The sequence below is a fragment of the Pteropus medius genome, unplaced genomic scaffold (genome assembly GCF_902729225.1).
Source record: "Pteropus medius unplaced genomic scaffold, Ma_sr-lr_union100, whole genome shotgun sequence".
Classification (NCBI taxonomy): domain Eukaryota; kingdom Metazoa; phylum Chordata; class Mammalia; order Chiroptera; family Pteropodidae; genus Pteropus; species Pteropus medius.
The window spans coordinates 4,284,655-4,304,889 of record NW_024350924.1 but is presented as its reverse complement, the minus strand read 5'-3'; the positions used below and the strand labels follow the sequence as shown (position 1 = coordinate 4,304,889).

The 20,235-nt window shown below is 51.6% G+C and overlaps 1 protein-coding gene across 2 annotated transcripts in view; it reads left to right on the top strand.

Moving 5' to 3' along the window:
* Positions 1-20,071: 20,071 nt before the first annotated feature.
* Positions 20,072-20,235, top strand: part of KCND3 (potassium voltage-gated channel subfamily D member 3) — a 202,996-nt gene continuing 202,832 nt past the window's right edge. For both annotated transcript variants that reach the window (XM_039841194.1, XM_039841192.1), the window contains exon 1: positions 20,072-20,220. The gene's annotated coding sequence lies outside the window, so the exon portion shown is untranslated. The remainder of the gene's footprint in view (positions 20,221-20,235) is intronic.

The following is a 20,235-nucleotide window of genomic DNA, read 5'->3' as shown; positions in this document are numbered from 1 at the left end:
AAAAATATAACATTAAGGCACTGTTAATGTTACTATTTATCTGACACTTGTAGCATCTTCTCTCAAAGTCGAATTTCCAGAGGCCGATTTGTTGGTGTGAGAGCTATCCAGTCCTTTCATTCCTCTGCCCCAGGCACCCACACCTGGACACTTCCTGTCCATCATCCCCTAGCGGAGGCTTCAGTGATCTTAGAAAGATATAGAGCATGTGAAAACTGGCAGGAGCTACGGGTCATCGGGTTAACCATTTCATTTTAGAGATATGGGTGCGATGTTACCTGCCTCCAGGCACACGGCTAGTTAACGGCTGAGCCAGAAAGCACAGTCTGGCATAAAGTGGGGACTCAGTGCCTCTTAGACTTTATTATTATTCCAACTATACCATGCTTTCACAAGGCAATTTATTATGCTCCTTATCAATACCATTGATAAAAGGTTTGGAGCGGCAAATAGTGAGAGTTGAAAAAGAGGGAAGTCATAAGTAATGTCAAGGAGAACATTTTTATATTAATTAATGTCGTCTTAAATGCCTCCTCTTCCAGGAAGCCAAAGCCAATGGGGGGCCCTTCCCATGTTCTCACTATCTCCAAGCATCTCATCGTTATCCCATGTGCTAAACCAAAAATGCTTCTTTGCTTGCCTTTCTCTTCTGGGCTGTAGGATCCTTCGGGACAGGTTCTGTGGCTTTTGCAAAGTTGCATCCGCAGTATTTAATATTTAATATGTGAAGCTATAGATATTATTATAGTTCAGGAATCTGTCTGATGTTTCTTAGATGTTCCCAATTTCTTTCAGACTCTGGGCCCAGAGTCTTGGGCTGAGAACCAAAAACCTTAGTTCTCATCCTAGTTGTTTTATTTATAGTCTATATATGGCTTTAGTCAAGTCACTTACCCTCTGTAAGCTTTTGTTATCTCTAAAAAACTGAGCTATTGATGGAAGGTAATTTGTCAATGACCGTCAGATCTACAAATGGATAAAGACTTAAACCAAACAATTTCTCTTCTAGAAATTTATCTTCAGATACACTTGCATACATCCTACAGATACACCTGCCCACAGGTTATCCTTTACAGCATTATTTGTAAAAGTTAAAGACTGGACTTAAATGGGCTTTTAAACTAATTTATAGAATAGAATACAATGTAGCCACAGAAAGAATGATATGTCTATATAGACTGATATCAAATAATCTCCAAAACATAGTATTATATGAAAAAAAAATCAAGATGGATAATAGTGTGTAAAGGAAGCTTTCCATTTGTATAAAGGAGAGAGAGATTATATGCATTTGCTTGGATGTGCATGAAAAACCTATGGAAGGTTTCTTAGGGAACTGGGGGCTGGCTGTGGACGGAGGCAGACAGAAAAGAGGGGCTCTCCACCCTATAGACTTTAGGATCTTTTGAATTTTGAACCATGTGAAAATAATCTACTTGAAAAGAATATCAAAAGAAAGAAAAAGGAGTAAAGGTCCCCGCCCACTCATCGGTCGTGAGCAGCATATGTGATGATGCAGACACTTGTAAAGGTAGACGTCAGGGACAGGGAGTGATGCCATGGGGGGCTCTTGCTGCTCCCAGGCCTGCGTTCGCCCCTTGCCTCTGAATTTGAGATGCAAAACTGTTTTTCAACCCAGGTCCCGTCCAAATCATCCTGAGCAGATTCATAGCACAGCTTTCCAGTAATATTTAGATAAAATATTTCCACTCTCCACACCAGAACTCTCTGGGGAGGGGTAGAAGGGGCCAGGATCTCCCAGGAGGATCTGGGACCAGACTCTAGGGGCCCTGTCTTGCCCGGGCCTGAGACCAGTTGGCCCGCAGCTCTTTCCTTCCCTCCCACTGTGAACCAGCCCATGTGGGTTTCCAGTTTGTGATGACCAGGAGCCCAGGGAGGACCCAGGAAATAGTGATCTGGGGGCTGGGAGGGCTTCCTTTGTCACCTCTATCCCCTTGCTGGTTTCTAAGGTTTTATTGCTGTAGAGTTAGGAAATTCCACCGTAGGGACACTAACTGTGAGCTGCTGACTGAGACTCGCTCTGTTTCGAGCGATTGTCTGACTTGACATGAAAAATCATCATTAATTCTAAATCCCTGGAATCATACCGTTAGCCATTTATTCCTCAGCATTGTGATCAAGGTGCAGATCCTCTCTTTACATTTAAATTTAAATTTTTCTGGGAAATGTGATATCTTAGGAACGATTCGCTTAAAAGTACATTCATTCATTCATTGAATGATTATTGAGCGTTTGTTCGTGGCAGATACCGTACTGAGTACCTGGACATACGGGCGAATAAGACATTCATTGACCTTAATAATACATATCATAGCGATGATGATGATGGCTAACACTCTTCTAAGCTCTTTGTATGCTTTTGCATTGAATTCTTGTAACGAATCTGAAGTAGGTAATGTTGTTATCTCCATTTGTTGGATGAGGAAACTGAGGCACAGAGATGTCAAGCAATTTGTCCAAGATCTCACAGCAGGTAAGGGAGCTGGTATATAAACTATTTATTGAACAGATATTTTTCTAGAAAGAGACAGTAGCCAGGAGTGGAGGGCCTGGGTGCTGTCTCCCCGTGGTGTGCTGAGAGGGGAGATGATCCAGGATGACATACCAGAGAATCCTCAGGCTCATTCCTGCCCCTAGGGATGTTGGGAAGAGCTCATGGCTGCACAAGATTTAGGGAGGCAGGAGAGAGACTAATCAACAGAGCAGTAAATTGCATGGACATCAGCCAGGATGACTGGCGAGCCAAGTCGGCACAAGAGGTCAGCCTAGGGAAAGGGCCTGGGCTGAGTCAAGATCCTCGCTGCTGTGAAGAAAGCACATTTTACCTAAAACCGACATGGGGCCTGGGCCCAGGCATCCCAGAGACCAAGAGAAATGGGAGAAATTAATCTGTCTTTGGCAGCAGAGTGGAAGCTGAGTGAGCTAGCTAGGAAGGACCCATGGGATCCGGCCATGCAGGGATCAGCTGACTTGGGAGCGAGACGAGAATGGCCTGCAAAATCCTGAACCGCACTTCAAAGTGGAGCTCGGCCCAGTGAATGGAATTGGGAACACGAGGCTCTGAGCCTGGCGCAGGGTCCCGATCTCTTCCTAAGTGGCTCTGAGCTGGATCGACTTCTAGGCCAGAGACTGATGAGTTCAGGCTGGTCTAGGGGCCCTTCTCCAGCCTCGCTCCCTCCTCGTGCAGATTCTGGCTGTGCTCCTGAGTGGGAGCTGGTCCTAAAGTGCTCCCTGGGATACGGTATTGAGCCCTGAATAATAACTTCACTCACTCTCCTTTTCCGTGCCAGTTCTCCCTGGCTGAAGTGGAAGCTGTGTGCTTGCAAGGAAAGCCAGCCTCCCTCCCTCTGGGCCAGATCTTCTAGAAACCGGGAGGCTGGAAGGATGGAAGCAGGAAGAGGCTGGGGACTGGGACTAAGGCAGACTCACCCGGTACCAAATCACAGTCAGAACCAGACCTGTGGCACTCGTGTGGGGTCTGGAAATGGAGAGGCAGAGCTTCAGTCCATCCTAGAAGAAAACGAAACCGGTTCTTCTCCTTCCCCGATTAGCATTTTTATTGCGTCCCTCCCATTTGCTCTGTCCGCTCATAATTAAATACTGCCCATGGTGTCTCGTCTATCTTGCTAATGTTCTCCTGGACCCTGATGAACTGGATTTCTTTATGGACTCGCTCCTCTGATGGAAAACAAGACTCAAGTCCTGTGCCTCCCCGGGCAGGCGGGTCAGCCGGGTTGGGTGTCTAGCATTGAGGTCGGGAGCCTCGTCAGTGTCTCAGGTCTCTGATCTGAGATCTTGGAAGGGAAATGGAAAAAGCGCCAGGTCTTCTTGTCCTCAGAGCGGTCCCCATGAGAGATGACCCAGGGCATTGGGCAGCTGCCTCTGCTCCGCTTGGGCAGGCCTGAGGCAACGACTCTGGGAGGTTGGGTGGGGGCGGGGGCGAGGGACGAGGCTCCCCCGGAAGGAGACTCTAGACTCTTGGCCAGGACGCTGAGCAGAACCCTGAGGCTGGTTCTAATCCGATTCACCACCATCTTCTTTACATGACCCGTAGCTGTGGCCACGGCTGCTGTCCCTGGGCAGTGTCACCTTTTCCCACAGCTGTCCTCACCTGTCACCTCTGTGCCGATGCTTCCCACATGCACGTTTCGAACGAGCAGCTCTCTCCCAAATGCTAGAAAGGGTCTTCCTTCTGCCTACTGGGCATCTGACATGGACTATACCAGACACTCCCCTAACCCAAACAGAGGTCCCCCAAACTGACATCTCGAGTTCCTATTTCGGTCCACTCCCCACCCGACATTGTGCACAGACTTCTCTGACCCTTCCGCTTCCTTCACCGTGGGCTCTTCCCTCCTGCACACACAGCCCCACAACCGATCCGTCTCGGGGCCCACAGACTGCTGCTCCCCTTCTTGGCCGGGTCTGTCTTCACTGCTGGTTCAATAGCCCAGTTCAGGTCCCCTGACCTCCCACTGCCACTCTCCCTTCTCACTCTGCCAGAGTTTTGCTAAAACGCAGGTCTGACCATAATAGTCCCTCGCGGCCTGCAGGACAGAACCCAGCCGGGCATTCTGTCATCTGGCCTCTCCGCTCAGCGTCCTGCGGCTCTCGTCACTCAGCCTGCGCTCCAGTCACTAGGCATGCTGCTCATTTTCACACCTCTGCGCTTTTTGCTCTCGACTCCTTCTCACCCTTAAAAACACAACTCAGCACACCCTGCCTTGGGTTCATTCTTCCTGGACACGCCCTCTCCTCCCAGCTCTGGGCTCCCAGAGTGCATTGCTCTTGCCCATCTTACAGGACACGCCCCCTGCTCTGCTCGGTGGTCAGCCTTCCAGATGGCGAACACCTTGAAAGTCTCTGCCATATCGGTCATCGTCGTCTTCCCATTCCAGAGCACAGCCCCCGGCACACAGTTGAAGCTACGTAGTATTTTTTTTGCTTGCTTCATCCAGCTATTACTTAAAAAACATGAGACCAGCAGACATACGGTTGCTCATCATCTACTCTAGGCTTCCTCGCTCCACACCGCCATCATCCAAGCACAGTGGAGGCGGCGTCCCCCCCACCCACCAGGCAGCTCTTTGACACTGGCTTCCCCCCTTGTTACTTATGTGTCAAAATTTCTCCCACATTAGAATGGTAGAGGGAATGAATCTGTTTCTCCCCTCAAGTCCCACCTAGGGGTGGTCCCATTCTGCTTTCAGCTCAGCCTGATGAACCTCCCGCCAGTAGAGGAAGGAGGAAAGGGGACTGTCCCACAATCCCTAGTCTCCCTGTCAGGTCTCACCCCGGCTGGTCATTCTCCTGAAATCTGAGTGGTGCCCATGTGGAAATTTTCTGTCAAGGGGCATTTCCTATAGCCCTGGATGCTGACTTGCTCCCAGAGAGACCCCGAGTCCAGAGGCGAACAGCAGTGCCTAGAACACAGTGGGCTCTCAGTGTTTGTTGAATGACTAACAAAATGCTGAGGGACAAAAACTGCTCTCAGAGCGCCCGCCCCCCGCGGTGTTGCCAGTCCCTGCCTCTGCGGCCTGTCTAGTTCCAGAGCCTCTGTGCAGGAAGGAGTGAGGCGGCAAAGAGGGAGATGGAAGGAGACTGGGAGGGAACATCTCTCCACGATTCTCTCCTCTGTTTGCCTCTGAGGAGGGGCTCTGGGTCAGGAAAAACACTCCGGCTGCCCAGGCCGCTGGGCCTCCCTCCTTCCTGCCCTCGGCTCTGGGCTCATGCCCTTCCAGGCTGTGGGCAGAAAGAGGTAGACAGACTAGCTCGGAGACAACTTTAAGTGAATTCAATTACCATAGCAACCAACCACCAGAATGGGGATTAGGCTCCAGACAGCAGCGATCCGGGCACCCAAGAGAGGCAGCAATCCAAAGGCCATCACCGCCGTGAGAAAGGGGACCAGGAGCTGGGGCTGAGAAACGGCACCCCAGCTGGCCTACCCAGCACACCTCATTCTCCTGCACTTTCTGGGACTCCTCAGAGCTCTAACCTGCCAAGGAACAGACGCCCATCCCTGCTGGGAGCTGGAGGGGCCTGGAAGAATGTGTGAGGCTTAGAGCAACAAGCAGACTCTGGTCTTCTGCTGGCCTCTCATTTCCCACTGTGTCTTCCCATTGACCAGCAGGCACTGGCCAGCCTTCTGCTCCTCTTTGCAGAATAATATTTAAGAGCAGGGGCTCTGGAGTCAGATGTTTGGTTTGAAGGACCAGCTCTGCTAATGATCTTGAGCAAATTGCTGAACTTCTCTGTGTCTTGGTTTTTCCAAATGGTAAATGGAGATGATGATGGTATCTGTTTCATAGAAGTGCTGTAAAGACCGAAAAATAATAATGCCTATAAAGCTTTAGCAGAGAGTGGCACATATTAAATGCCAGGCAAGAGTCTGTTGTCACTGTATCACCGCCGTTGTTGTTAATTCCATGATGATGATGGTGACAAGGATGATGGCTCCAGTGCCTCCTGGCCCTTTTCTGTTTCCCACTATGAGCACCACCTTGGCCAGATTAAGGTTCCCAGCCTGAGGGACACAGAGAAGATGCCCAGGATGCTGACAGTAGTCAGTCTCCTCCTGCTCCAGAAGCCAGTTGGAAACTCAGAAGGATGGCACGGGCCACCTGGCAAATGCCCGAAGGCTGGGGCCCTCATCTGGGACCACCAGCTGTGGTCTGCCAGCTGTGGTCAGCCTGGGGAATCTTAGTAAGGGCAGAACCCGAGGTGGTCTCATTCACCTACTCATTTTGCCCCAAAGAGGTTAAACAAATCTGTGATCTTCAGCCCCAAAGGGCTGTTGCCTTCCCTGAAGGAGGAACTCTCATCTATAAAATGGGGATAAAATCAAGGCTGATTTCACAGAAATACTAGACCTGCTCCTGTAGAACTGAGAGCAAATGCAGGCACTACCTTTATGACGTGTGTGTGCGCGCGCGCGTGTGTGTTGGGATTTCATTTCCCACGTGGCACAAGAGCGTCCAGAGGGCAGAGACGATCCTCTTTAATGATGCAGAGGACTTGGGACCAGGGCTGGGGGAGGGCACGTCTGGTCCACCTCCAGGGATGTGCTTGTTCATTCCACAAGGACCTTTGAGCACCAGTGATGGTCAGACCTTGTGCAGTTGCTGGGGAAGCCAAGCCAAAGAAGACTCAGGAGATCGGCTTGGTGCTGAAGAAAGACCTCAGAGAAGCTCACCACGAAGGAGAGGCATGGCGAGGATGCCTGGGACAGGGGGCTGGGCATCCGCGAGGACCCGCATCTGCGTTAGGCTGGAAGGAGAAATACATTTTGCCCAGTGGAGAAGGAGGAAGGACTCTGCAGGCAGAGAGAACAGCAGGTGCAAAGAGGGAGTGTGAAAGGGCCGGTGTGTCTGGGGGAGGTGAGAAGTTGAGGGATGATAAAGTGCGCGGCATGAGTGTATGTGTGCGTGCTTGTGTGTGTGCGCATGCGCGTACATGCATGTTGGGGGCCGATAAAGGGTAGAAAGAACAATGGCGGGGGATGAGACCCAAGAGTAAATCTCTTATCGCCCAAGAGATCAGCAGATGTAAGCCTCCAGATACTGCGGCCTGCGATGCTGAGATTTGTTCAGCCTTATTTTGAAAATTCACACCCCCTCCAACCAACTGGTCTTGTTGTTGAACTGGTCTTAGGAAACCCCAGCCTGTTTCTTAGCCTCGCACTGCTCATGGGTCTGGGATGTCCCCAGCCGACAGCTCCCACCAGCCCAGCATAAAGGGCCCTGAGAGGGAACTCCGACCACCCTGCTCCAGGAAGGATTACACCTCCCTACTCCTCTGCCCCCCGCCCTTCCGCCCAGCTCTGCTTTGCATCCCCTTGCCCTAGACTGGCATGGTCATCCCATCAGGCAGCACAACCTGACCTGGGACCCTCTGTGCTACTCCACATCAAACCAATCAGAGTCTTTTGCATTTACCTGCGACATAATTTCTCTCACGTCCCCTCCTCGCCATGCCCGGTACCACTGCCCTAGCGGTGGCCTTTATCTTCTTTCTCTTGGAATACCGCACGCAGTAGCCTGCTAATTGGTCCCCCTGCTTCCCATCTGGTCCTCTTCAAATCTACCCTCCACACTACTGGGCCTGAGTGTTTTTCAAACATAGATCTGAATGTACCAGTGCATCTGCCTGCTGTCCTCGGGTGGCCCCCTGAGGCCTGCAGGCTGGAGTCCAGCTCCTTGGCTCGGCTCCCCAGCCTCAGCTGTGCAGTGCCTGCCTCTGGCCTCACACCCCAGGCACATCCTGAGCTGGCTCATGCCCTGGTGTCTTTGCTGTCTAGTGTTCACTTCATCTTCTTGGTCATTTGGCGGATTCCTTGTCTACTTTCTAGACTTAGCTCAGATGTCATCTCCCCCGGAGTATCTTGTCCGCCCCCGGCTCCTCCAGGTGCTTCCCTAGCTCTCCATGCACACCCCTGTCACATGCACCAGCTCCGTTACTCCCCCAGCCGTGTGATGCTCGCTTACGACTCTACATCTGAGAAATGGGAATACTAATAGATCTAACCCGTGGGGTATTTTTAGAGAACTTGCAAATGTAGCTTCTCTTCACTCCTCAGGTCTCACTGACCCCCAGATGAGGTTTAGTAAGCTTAACAGCAACGCAGAGCTCCAAGAAAGTGGGGCCTGTGTCCATCTTGCTCACCACTGAATGTCCCGCGCAGCAATTAGTGGACGTTCAATAAGTCTGTGCTAAACAAATGATCATTTCCGTAAGTGTTTGTTGAGCTAATGTTAGTGGATGAAGACCTATCAGTGTAATTAAAATGTTTGTTGCATGACAGACTCTAAGTTAGTGCTCCCTGTTAATATTTAGGCGGGACTGGGGAAAGGGGGTGTAGACAAGGAAAAGCATACTCACGTGTGCCGGGCAAACCTGCACCTTAAGCTGGGACTTCAGTTCAACTCAACAGCATTTGGGAAGGTGAAATGGGAAGGAAATGAAATCTTCCTCGGGAAAAACAGTCCGGAGCTGGCTCCGCCCCAGGCGCACCTCCCAGCATCCCACGACCACGAGCAGCAGCGTGGTGCGCTTCCTTTTTTGCCCACCTCGGGAATCTGCAGCCAAGAGCCACACTGGTAACGTCGAACCCGCATTTGCGAAATAACTCCGGCATTTCCTGAGATGTCCCTGCTTTCCACTGTGGGAATTCCAGTCCGTCTGGGTTGCGGGAGCGCGCATGCAGTCATCCGCGAGGGTGTTCGTTGTCTCATACAAAGGATGAGGAATTTTCTAACTTCTTTAAGCATGGATTCCCCCAAAAAAAAAAAAAAACACATACACACACACACTGAGCCTGGCTGACTCCATTCTTTATGACTCTGGGCATGATTTAACACATACACTTAAAAAAATGGAAGAACAACTTCTTAAAGTTGTAGTAAATGTGTTGTTCAATAGATCTGATTTACTAGCTAAGAGCCGTAGAAGAACCGCTGTGGGGATTTATTGTGATGTTGTCTCAGGAGCTGGAGTCCACTGCCTCTGCCTGCTCGGATTCCCCATAAAAATAACCCTGGGAAGGGAAGGCCCACAATGCATCTTGGCACCAGCTTGTCTTGTAACTGGTCTATACAGCAGGACCCCCTTCCAGGTGATGAGGCCATGGCAGGTAAGGGAGGGGCAGGGCTTGTCCCATGGATTTAGTGGCATTTGTTCTGAGTGGTTGGTTGGGGTCAAGGAGCAGAGGTCTCTGGGCACTGTGGCTTGTGAGAGATCTACAGGGCTCCACTTGCCTCCTTGGTGGGTCTGCAGAAGAATTAAATGGATAGAAAGCTTATGTGTGCGTGTGCATGTGTGTGTGTGTGTGTTGAGGGGAGAGATATAGATTCACAATTTAGAGGGATTAAGAAGGGTTAATCTCTTAAAAACAAACAAACAAACAAACAAAAAACCTCTGTAAGATAGTCTTTGCTTTGATTCCTAAAGCAACTGCATGCATCTCCTTCCTGTTCCCTGGAGAAGACTTGGAAGTGTGGAAAGTTCTATAGCTGGTAGGGCAGGTGGCCAGGGGAGACACAGGGAGAAGACTATCCCAGGCTGAGGGGCAGGAAAGGCCTCCAGGGAGAAGAAGTGTTTCCAAGTTTAGCCCGACATGGAGGCTTAGTCAAGCAGAGGTGGGGTAGAAGGACGGAGCTCCTGCAGGAAGAATGGCCCGAGCAAACACTCAGGGGTGAAGAAAGGCTGGGAGTTTAGAAAATGGCACCACTCTCAATGTGGCCAGAACATGAGGTTCAATAGGAAGTGGGAAAGCAAGGATTCGGTAACAACACGAGACATGTTAAGGGATGTCTACTTAATTTGGAGGGCAATGGGGATTTACAGAGAGATCTGGACCAAGGAGAAACATGGTTGGAATGGTTTTACAAAGATGGCTCTGGCTACTATGTGGAAATGGACTGAAGTACTGGCCTCCTGGGTTGGGCTTCCATTTCTGGAAAATTCTCTGGGAATCCTTAGCCTAGGCCAGGAAGCGCAGCCCTGGTCCTCTCTCATATCTTGGTGTCTGATGCTTAGCACATGCACAGATGAACTGGTGAGAATGAGATACTGCTCCTGCTCTCGGGAGATGCTGTCCAATGAGACAGGCTCATCCCGTATGAGGAGGTCACAGCAAGGCATGTCACCAGGGAGTACAGGAGGGCTGCAAGATTGTAGCCAGAGGACTAACTGGGGGAGGCAGGAGCAAGGACCCAAGGTCTGGGTGAGGGGAAAGGCCTCCTATGCCTGAGGCAACCCGATTGCTGGCCAGACCACCCTCTGTCCTGTTATGAACAGCATGCACAGCTTTTCTGTGGGGGTCTGAGGAGAGGTGCATTGTGGATGCCAGGTCTATCAAAGATAGCACCGTCCAGTGGAACTTTCTATGATGGTGGAAATGTTCTCTATCTGTACTGTCCATTGTAGTATCATTAGCCACATGTGGCTACTGAGCATTGAAATGTGATCAGTGCAAATAATGGATTTAAAATTTTTAATTTACTTTAGTTTGAATTTAAATTGCACTACATGGCTACTGGCTGCCACGTTAGACAGCACAAATCTAAGATGCAAGATCCTCATAGACAGTTCTTTCAAATGCTGAACATGTAGGAGATTCTTATAGGCAATTCTTATTTCTTGTGCTTGGAGGGAGTGTGGTGCAGGGCAAGACTGACTGAAAGATGGGGCATTGGGTTTAAATCCTATCTGTGCCACTGCATAGGTCAAGGCAAGCTTAGTACTTAAACACACATCACTCAAATTTCAGTGGCTTGACATAATAAAATAAAAACAAAATAAAAGTTTATTTTTTCACTCATTTCACAGTCCAATATAGACAGGGGAGGGTCTCTGCTCCACACAGTCATCCAGGGAACCAGGCTCCTTCCTTCTTATGGCTCTGCTTTCCTCGAGGTCCTTGAATTTTTCTTCATTCAGTGAGTGGATGAAGAAAGAGGGCATGTGGGATTGCCCTGGATATTTCTTACGGGCTGGCTTATGTTACCTTGGCCAGCACTTAGTCACATGACCAAAACTAACTGCAAAGGATCCTGGGAAATATAATCAAGTTATGCTCATGAAAAATAAATATCAAGTTTGATTAGCATCTACTCAGTCTCTGTCACAGATACCTCCGTGACCTTAGGCCTTAGTTTTCTTATCTGTAAGATGGGAATAAAATAAGAATTGGGGAGGCTGTGAAAAATGCTAAGTCCAGTTGAGATTCATGACTATGATTCTTGCCTCTTAGTTTGGGTCTCATTTCAATTATTGAGCAGCAGCCTTGCTGACACCGAAATCTTGCACCACTGCATGGAGGCACCACTGCATGGCATTTTATGCATACCCCTTCCTCCTCAAGAAGCAGGACAGACTTTGGACAGGATTCAGTAGGCCCTTGAACTCATCTAACCCAAGGACTATCCCCGGGGCACAGATGCAGATACTAACCAAATGTCCTTAGCAGCATGGGGAAAGTAGGAAGAACTTCTTCCCTGGAGAGATGGTTTTTGTTGGCCATACGGAGGGTGCAATTATTGAAATATTTACAGATGAAATTATATAACATCTGAAACTTGTTTTGAAAGAATTATTTTGGAGGGGTTGGTGAGTAGAGGTATAGATGAAACATGATTGGCCTCGGGTTGGTAATTATCAAAGCTAAGAGATGGGTTCATGAGGGGTATATTATACAGTTCTCTCTTCTTTTGTATATGTTTAAAATTTTCCATTATAAAGAATTTTTCAGAGCCCTGCAGATCCTTCTTTAACAAGGTCCTGCAGAGAAGTCAAGAAACCTCTCATGACCTTGCAGTATGGGGACAGTAGCTGGACTGTCTTTGTTTACTTATTGACTCACCAAAGCAATTAACAGTTTTGCAGCTGGGTCTTCCTCCAGCCTGATGAGGCAGAAACACCCAACCCCAGGCTTGAGCTCTGAGGGAACAATGCACTTGACTATGATCATCATAGATGTGTGGAGCTGGAAGCAGCCTTGGCACCATGAGCTGTGTCTGTTTACCAAGAGGAGGTTGGTATGAAAAAATTGGTGCATAAATCCCCTTAATACAACACTTCTTTGCAAAGGCTAGAGACTTGATTTTCTAGCTGCAGAATTCAGAAACAGCCGACCTCGTTGCTTATAGCTGCATTAATGAGGCCAGTTTTATGAGTGGACGGTGACTCTTTGGAGTTGGCAGGAGTCTCCTTTCTCCTCCACAAACTCCCCTATTTCTCTGATGGATGCCTAAAATCCTACCCACTATATTTCATTGCCTTGGCTTAAGGCTATGTTCTCTTAAAATGTGAATACTGTATCTCTGGATAGGATAATCATTTACACTTTAGTTTAAATGACTGTATCAGTTCTTGCTGATGAGAGGGAAATGGGGAGAAACAGGCACTTGAAGCTTAAGGCTGCAGAAACGAGGTGCCATGGAATGGAGAGTAGAGCCAACAGAAAAAATTATCTAGAGACAAACTTCTCTGATTTCACGTTTCCCACAGTCTTAATATTAACAATAACCGCATGGAAAGAACTTGAGTGACCTACTGAAACTTCTTCACAAACAAGCACTGTAGAGAGCTGTGCCCAGTATTTAAAAGAGCTAGTTTCTAACACATGTAAACTCAGTTACAATATTATAATAATAGCCAATATTTTACTTATAATTACATATGAGACATGTTATTTGCTTCATCTAACTCAATCCTCATGAACCCTATGAGTCAATACCATCATTATAGCCCATTTTACAGGTGAAGAGACTGAAGATCAGAGAAGTAAAGTGGCTTGCCCACGGTCACACAGCTTATACATTAGAGTCAAGATATGAAGCCAGTTCTACCCCCAGCCCATGTTCTCACCCCCAAGCCTCTGCTGTCCCAGGTTCCCTAATGTGGTTTTCACACAATTTTATACTTCGAGTCCAGCAAGCTTAGGTTTTGGCATCTCCTTAAGCCAAGCCAGGGTTTTGGGTAATGGGTTTTTGACAGGCCTTCATGCTGGTTTTTATGGGGAAGCACTGTCACAGCTATAGGCACATTTCCCACTGACCACATCCTAGCTGTTCCCAAGGAGGTAACGTGCTGGGGGTGCGGTTGACATTCCACCAGAAAGGAAGGAAAAGAGTTCCCTGAAAACCAATCTAGTTCAAGAGCAGAACCCTGACCAGGTCTCTGCAAGCAGCATCAACTGAGGCTCATTTTGCAGGTCTGAAAGGGCTGGAGAAGGGGGACTTAGGGGCTCTTTGCATCTAGGATCAGCCAAAAATCAAACACCCTCATCCTTTCTCTCGGTCTTCACACCAGTACTTAAGATCGATCAGAGAGGACCTGAAGGTTGACCAGTGGACAAATTTATTGCACATTCTCAGTTACACACAGTCAAAGGAGCCATATGAATGAAAGTTAAAATAAATTTCTGATGCAAATTTAACTGAGCATCTGCAATGTGCCAAGCACTGAGCTAGCACATTCAGAGATGGCTAAGAAACGGTCCTTGCCTTAGCTTAGAGCGAGCGAGTGAGAGACCGCCATACAAACAACTAAGGTAACAAGGTAATAAATAAGAACTATACCTGAGATGTGAGGAGGGACTGTGGGAGCCCAGGTGGGGAATGGGGATAGACTTAACCAATATGTCTGGTGTGACTTTTGGGCCGGGTGTTGAAGGTTTCAGGCCGAGTGCGAGTTTGCTAGAAGGACAGAAAGAAATAGGAAGTTGCGGGGGCGTTTCTAGAAGGTAGTACAGCATGTACGAAGGCAGGAAGGTGTGAAAGAATGAGCTTCAGTCAGGTAACAGAAAAGGTCTATGTGCTGGAAAAGAAAGGTGTGGGTGAGTGGAAGAAGGGAAGGCCAGAACGGAAGCGAGGGAGAGAGAGGACACGATCAGAACAGGTTTTTGAAAAAGGGACATTATCTACTGCAGAAAGTCGAAGGAGGTGGTGAGATGAAGCAGAGAGGTGCCCGTGTCCAAAGCTGGAAACGTTCTAGATAGCGAGGGGTCAGGGAGAACTCGGGAAGGGACTGTCAGCATCAGAAGGAACTTGAAACTAGCAGCCCCAGCAGCTCTCCAGGGAGAAGAGCAGGTGGAGAAACGGAGAAGGCCAAGGACAGAGCCCTGGGAAACAGCAGCGCACAAGGAACGGGAGCCGCCAGAGGAGAACGAAGCGGTCGCTGCACCCACAAGCAGCTCCGGCAGCCTCGAGCCATCCTTCCCCTAATTGTCACTTGCAAGAAACCCCAAAAGTGATTAGGGTGTTTTCCTCCTTCCAGCGCCTGTGTCCCCTTCTCGGTCTTGCTTTTCTTTTTCCCTTCGCTCTTCCTCCACCTGGTCTGTCCATCGGAAGGAGGTCTCGATGAGCAGAGAGCCCCCCGCACCAGGGCCCTGCCTCCCCAGGAGTTGCCGGGTTGGAGCAGGCGTTAGGCTGACCAAGGTCCCCTGGAAGGACCGACTTTTGGAAACTCCACTGGAACCCACCAATTGTGATGGCTTCTCACTTGCCATGACTGGCCTAAGCATGTTGACTAATGAGATGACCATCCAGGTGACTATTGGCCTCCCGGATGGGGTTAGGGCGGCAAGAAGTGAGGCCTCCCCCACTCCCTCGGGAAGGACCAGAAGCACCTGATGGTTCTGAGAGTTCAGCCGTCAGGGCCACCAGCGTTGGACAGTGCATCCTGGCCCAGCCCAGCTGGGCAGTCTGGCTCATGCCCCAGTGGGCAGGCAAGCCTTGACCTTCTCAGTCTGGGTCAAACTCCTCAGCATTTACAACACTGCCGCCTACCTCGCCTTGGGAAATGAGAGAAAGCCACGGCCCCACTCAGTTTTGGAATTCCCCAGGAAGACTTCACCCTGAAGAAAACCCAGGTACAACCCCGGCCTGGACGCACTGAGCCCTCACCACATCCGACCTGTGGAGGCCAAACACAGGAGAGACAACAGAGCCAGGTCAGGAGCGTCCTCTTACTACAGACTCTCTACCTGATTATCTGACCTGTCCCAGGGGGCCCGCTCTGCGCTCAGAAGGGCAATAATCCAATAGACCCGGGGGGCGCCGAAAGAGGAAGGGTCCTGAGCTTCACTCCCGGTGTGTGGCCTGGGACGCATCCCTATGCACCAACCACCTTCTGTTTTCCCCCCTATAAAGTGGTGGTAATATCTACAGTGTAGGATTGTTAGAGACCTAGCAAGGAGTCCAGAATATGGTGGCTCCTCAACTTAAGGTCGATGCGCTAATAAGCCCAATATAATCCAAGGACTTGCAGTGTTGCCCTGGATCCCTTGGACAGCCTTTCTATGCTCAGTCCTTTACGGCTCTCCCTCCTGTTCATGGCCTCCTGAATCCCTAGCTGTGTGACCTTGGGGAAACCACTTAACCTCTCTGTACCTTGATTAGATGCTCAGGGACTGAGGCAAAATGAACTCAGATGGCTGCTGAATAAACGTTCACATGCCCAGCAATGGGGACATGAGGCAATGGCAGGATCGAAGGGAGGGGACACCAAGCCCAAGGGGAGACCCAGGGAGAGTGAGGAGCCACCCATACCGAGCACCTCAATGCAGCTCCACTTTCGCAAAGCCTTGCTTCACATGCCTAGGTAGATAAGGGAGGGCGGGCCCATACGGGCACCGAGGGGCCTGGGACTTACTCTTCCAGCATAAAATTGATCTCCAGGTAATGCTCACATGGTCCAGCTCCTTCCTTAGTGCCATCCCTGTGACTCTTTATTCCTTCATCAGAAGTCTCCCTCTTCTGGGGCTTAGGGAATCACCCATCTCAACAAGGCGAACTTGACCTATTGTGGGCTGTGGCCTGGCATTTTTATAGTTACACGCATGGAGGCGTGTGTCGGCCTGTGTGTACAATCCAGCAGTTCTACCGTCTTTCCCAGGCAGGTTTCTTCACAATTCCTGTTAGCACCACTCCTGCTTTGAACAACAACAACCAACAGGTATATTATATCTCCTAAGTTCCAGGTACTGTTCTAAGTGCTTTATCTGCAATAGTATGATCATATGAGGTAGATAGTACTATTTATTGCCATTTTATGGTGGATGAGGCAATCGAGGCACAGAGAAGTTAACTAGCTTCCCCAAGATCACACAGCTAGTAAAGAGTAGAGGCAGGTTCAAACCCAGGCGGTCTGACCTTAAAACCTCCAAGGTACACAGCACCCTGAATGTATAAAGCCCACAACCCTCAGAGGTATGGTCCCACCCCCCCATATCCCTGCCCCATCATGGGGCAAGTTGCTGAATAAAGTAGGACAGCCACAAGCAGTGAGGGTGGGAGCAACCCTGTGGACACTCTGAGGCACAGTTTCAAAGGGCGAGCCTGAGCAGAACAGCCTCAGGACAGAGCCATGCAGACACACCAGCCCGGTATGTCCGCAAAGAGGCTGCAGCCTTGGAGCCGCACTGCCTCACAGTCCACACAGTGACAAGCTCTGCAAATAGCGGCCAGAGCCACAGGACTAAAGAAGAATCCTCATGTGTGCACAGCTTGGAAAGGACATACACAGAGGGAACAGTTGTCCATAGGAGCACTCTCTCTAAATAGAAAAGAGCCTGAAATATACCCAGAGCAGGCTCGTGCTCCCTAACACACACACACACACACACACACACACACACACACACGCACACCCTCACACACACCTCTCTCTCTCTCTCTCTCACACACACACACACACACACACACACACACACACACACACACACACACAAACACAAGGACAGGGCCAGCGGAGCGACTGAACGAATGCCTTGGCTATGCCGGTGGCAAGGGGAGGAATCTAGTGCCCTGGCAGCTCCTGACTTTCAGTTCCTATTTAAAATGTCTGAATTGGGAGCATCGACAAGCTCCCAAATTAGCTTTTTAAATAGAAGCTGAGAGTTAAAGGAAAAGCGGCCGTGTCATGGGGGAAAAGCAAGTGAAAATCCCGGCCAGGCCAGGCCAGAGGCAGAGAGGGGGAAGGTGAGGCCAGGCAGTGCTGGAAACATGCACTGGAGGACAGGAGCTGGCAGGACCACAGCTCGTCCTGGGCTGGGCCTCCTCTGGGGCGGGAGGCGAGGGGGCCTCCTCTCTGTTCATCACTCACTCTTTTACTTTTCAGGTCACCTGATTGTGAGGACTGGTAAATAAAACCCACACTGGCCTAGACTAGAATTTCAAGTGTTTCATATTTTACTCTAGGTCTTCTCAACAGAAAGGAGAATACAGTCTGACAGCCACTTCGCTTAAGTGACGAGATGTGAGCCTAGGGGAGCGGGGGCCACACGTGTGTGTATTGGGGGGGGGCAGGGGCGTTCTGAAACAATGTCCTGTCTTCAAACAGGGCTACAGAGAGCAGGACAGCACCGTATCCCATCAGTTGGCCTCTCTGGAGGAGGAAGGGTGCTCTCAGCTCACTTCTCTGAAGCCTCCAAGCTTTGGGGCTGACCCAGCTCCGGAGTGCCCCCGAAATGCAAAACAAAGACAGGAATGTACAGGAGTTTGAACCTGGGCAGAAATAAAATACTAGGTTTTAACACTCTCAAGTCGGACATGGGGCTAGAGGATGGAAGGAAAGTGCCCCTCCCTGGACCTGCGCATCCAGAGTCTGAGGCACTCCTAGGGTGACGACGGTTGAGGTCGGTAGTTGTGAGAAAATTAGCTCTTCTTCAGAGAGAAGGGAGGAGGTAGGTGGGAGCAGTGCCAGGGCCTTCCCTGAATTCTTCCCCTGTCTGCCAGGGAGTGGCAGTGTTGTTAATCATTATTACTGTATGTAAATCAATATGCAAATCCCACACGGCTCTGGGACTCCTGGCAAATGCTAATGCAACCCACGCCCACCTCTTGAAAGGCCAATTTGTACACCTTTCTGCTGATACCCTGCAGGGAGCTTTGTGGGGAGTGGGAGGAGTGCGTGAGAGAGGGGCTCCGAGCTGCCAGGGGCCACAGGGTCCTAGACCACAATGACCGACCCCCACCCATAATCTGGAACAAGGTAGGAGTTCTCACAAACCAGCACCCCGTTCTGGATCAGCCCCTGCCCGGGCTAGAAGTGCTCTTTCAAGCACACCCTCCCTTCCATTTTGCTTTTCCCTCGGTCTCTGTCTCAGGCACACACCTCCCCGCACCCAGAACTGGGATCGCTCAAGCCCTGCGTTCCGGTCCCTGCTGCCGAGAGCCAGGCCGAGATCCCGGACTCCGGGCACCCGGCGGGAGACGCGGGGAAAGCTGGAGCCGTCAGCACGGTCCGCAGGGGCTGAGCCCTCCGCGCGCCGCAGCCGCGAGAGTGGGAGTCTGCATGGGATACCACTCCCCGAGGGATGCTCTGGGGCACGTGCCGACCGCTCGCTCCCCATCCTGGAGGCACCGGACAGTGGGGATCCATGGGCTTTGGGGAAGAACCGAGGGACTCGGCGTACCCCGTTTGAGAGTTCACGCTCCCAAGTCCAGACTCTCGGATCTGGGTACTGGGTACACGAGGTGGGATAGGAGGGCGAATCCCTACCTTCGGGTCTTTTCCCTCGCGCCCTGGGAGGAGAGCGACTCTTACGTGGGGTAAGGGCAGTGTACGTCCCCGCTCCGCCCGCCGCCCCACCCCAGGGACCTGTCCAGCCCCAGCAAACTGAGCTGAGCGCGCGGCGAGCCGGAACGCTTGCGCGGTGGAGGGTTCCACTTCACCAGGTGGCCGGGCTCGGCCGCAAGCTAGGGGGTGGTGTCGCATGAACAGTCGGGGAGAAAGAGACAGCCGGAGAGGTCTCCGCACACCCCGCGCTCGCACACACTGGCGCTCCCAGCCACCTCTCCCTGGGTCCTCAGCATACACGCCTCCGAGCTCACACTCACGCCTACTCCGCGCTCCGCCCCCGCCCCCAATCCCCGCTCACCTTGCCACGCTCGCCCCGTGTACCCCGCCGCCGCGCTCACGCCTCATCGGCACTCCGCCACCTCAGGCACCCCTGGATTCTCCACTCGCCCGGGCAGACCAGTTCGCCTCGTCTCCCCTTAACCCTCATCACGCGCCCTTTAGCACACACACACACACACACACACACACACACACACACACACTCGCTGGAGTCACACCCTCGCACGCCCTCGCCCTGGGCACCCTTCCACGGCGAGCCTCCGGGTCCTCATCTCTCCCTCCGCTGCCTGGCGGCCCCGCGCTCCTGGGCCAGGCCTGAGCCACTCGCCGGCGGGGATCGGTCGGGAGCCCAGGGCGCAGCCTCGCTGCCTCCCCCGGACTCTCCTCTCCGCCCCACCCCCGCGCCGCGCCCCCACCGTCTCCCCCTCTGGGAGACGGACCTCTCCAGGCAGCCCGTGGCCGCCCGGCTCCGCTCCGCGCAGCGCCGGTAGCGGCGGGGGCTGGGAGCGAGCGAGGGAGCCGCGAGCCCGCGAGCCCGCGAGCGGAGAGGCTAGGCGGGGAGGGGACGCGCTGCCAAACCCGGGCTGGAGCGGCGGCGGCGGCGGCGGCGGCGGCGGCGGCGGCGGCGGCGGCGGGGGAGGGAGGGGCCCACGGACAGACGGACGCACGAACCGACCCAGCGAGGGAGGGAGCGAGCGAGACTTCGTCGGCGAGGAGGCGGCTGCTGGGCTCTCCCCCGCGCTGCTGGGCGCTCGGCGCCTCCGCGGCCCCCGGCTCCCGGCCGCGGCTTCCTCGCACGCGCGGGGCGCGGGGCCCGGGCTTGCTTCGCCGAAGGTAAGAGGGACGCGA